We start from the raw sequence: 1,903 nt of genomic DNA, 5'->3' as shown, positions 1-1,903 counted from the left end.
CCCCCTCTCCCTCACACACACTCCCCCCCTCTCCCTCACACACACACTCCCCCCCTCCCTCACACACACACTCCCCTCCCTCACACACACACTCCCCTCCCTCACACACACACTCCCCTCCCTCACACACACTCCCCCCTCCCTCACACACACACTCCCCCCTCCCTCACACACACACTCCTCTCCCTCACACACACACACACTCCCCCCCTCCCTCACACACACACTCCCCCCCTCCCTCACACACACACTCCCCTCCCTCACACACACACTCCCTCCCTCACACACACACTCCCCTCCCTCACACACACTCCCCCCTCCCTCACACACACACTCCCCCCCTCCCCCTCACACCACACACTCCTCCTCCCTCACACACACACACACTCCCCCCCTCCCTCACACACATACACCCCACTCCCCCCCTCCCTCACACACACACTCCCCCTCTCCCTCACACACACACTCCCCCTCTCCCCTCACACACTCCCACTCCCTCTCTCCCTCTCCTCTCCCTCCTTTCCTTTCTCTCCCTGCCTCCCCTCACCCTTGCTAGCGCCTCAGGCCCGGCCGGACTTACCTCGGTAGCAGAATGGAGTCAGTCCGACAACGGGAGGCCGGGTGCCCAGCGCTCCGAAGCGAGCCCGGGGTTCCTGCTGGTGAACGCAGCGGGCCTTTGGACCCGGTTGGCCGGGCTGCAGACTCCCGTGTCCGATTGCGATCGGGGACAGCTGTTTGAAAAGCGCCGGTTTTGCCGGCCCCGCACTCACGGCAAGAAAGAGAGGGGGAAGTAGAGAGAGAGGGAGAAGTAGAGAGAGAGAAGGAGAGAGAGAGGAAGAGGAGAGAGAGAAGGAGAGGGAGAGAGGGAAGAGGAGAAGGAGAGAGAGAGGGAAGAGGAGAGAGAGAATTCTTTTGAGCTTCAGGCCTGCCTGCAGCGGGCGGAGAGCAGCCCCGAGTCCCACCTGCGCGAGGGTGAGGAGGAGGGGGGGACAGCGGCGGTTAGAGCGGAGCGCTGAACTTGAGGCCCAGGCTTCCCGCGCTGCTAGGCCGCGGCTTCACGCATCCACTACAATAAAGAGATTCCTAAATATTAAAGTTCAAGTTTTGAAGCACCCCATAGCTAAGAAGACAACTGTACAAAAGAACCTAACGGGGTACACAGAGAAAGTGGGAAAAATAAAGACACAGAAAGTGTGGGGAAAAAAATCGTGAAGAATCAAGATGGCGGCTACTCACCTCGGTTCAGAATGATAAGGCCCGCCCACACATGCACCGATTGGTCACCATCAGGTCACTGAACTGTAGGATTGGTCAATCATCCTGTCACTCAACACTCAACTGTAGGATGGCCCGCCCGCGCAATGAACCCGCCCCCGTGACGCAGCGATTGGACAACCGTCGGTCAACTGTCAGGTCGCTCGACCGTACGATTGGTCAACCTTCACATCACTCTCAATGCTAATGAGCAAATGAGCGGAACTTTCCCATTTAATGAGCGGAATTTTGAACGTTTTTTGGATACCGTGGGCACGATTTTTGACTGACGGAAAAGAAAATACGCCTATGACCGGTCCATAATCGTAAGCTTTCTTTTGATGTGACGCGCGTCTAGGTACGCTCTATAACTTTCGAACGTATAGAGAATGGACAGACAGACAGACAGACAGACAGACAGACAGAAGAGCTCTTTTATTTATATATATAGACGAGCTGGAGTGCCCGGCGGTGCTGAGGATCTTTTGAGGGCATGTTGTTGTTGGAAGAGAGAGAGAGAGCGACTGGTTGGAAGAGAGAGAGAGAGCGACTGGGGGGAAGAGAGAGAGAGAGCGACTGGGGGGAAGAGAGAGTGCAACTGGGGGGAAGAGAGAGAGCGACTGGGGGGAAGAGAGAGAGCGACTGGGGG

This window comes from Somniosus microcephalus, chromosome 4, assembly GCF_052327205.1.
Source record: "Somniosus microcephalus isolate GS21.2 chromosome 4, FLI_Smic_1.0, whole genome shotgun sequence".
In the NCBI taxonomy this organism is placed as follows: domain Eukaryota; kingdom Metazoa; phylum Chordata; class Chondrichthyes; order Squaliformes; family Somniosidae; genus Somniosus; species Somniosus microcephalus.
The sequence above is the reverse complement of the archived record's forward strand: the minus strand, read 5'-3'. Positions refer to the sequence as shown.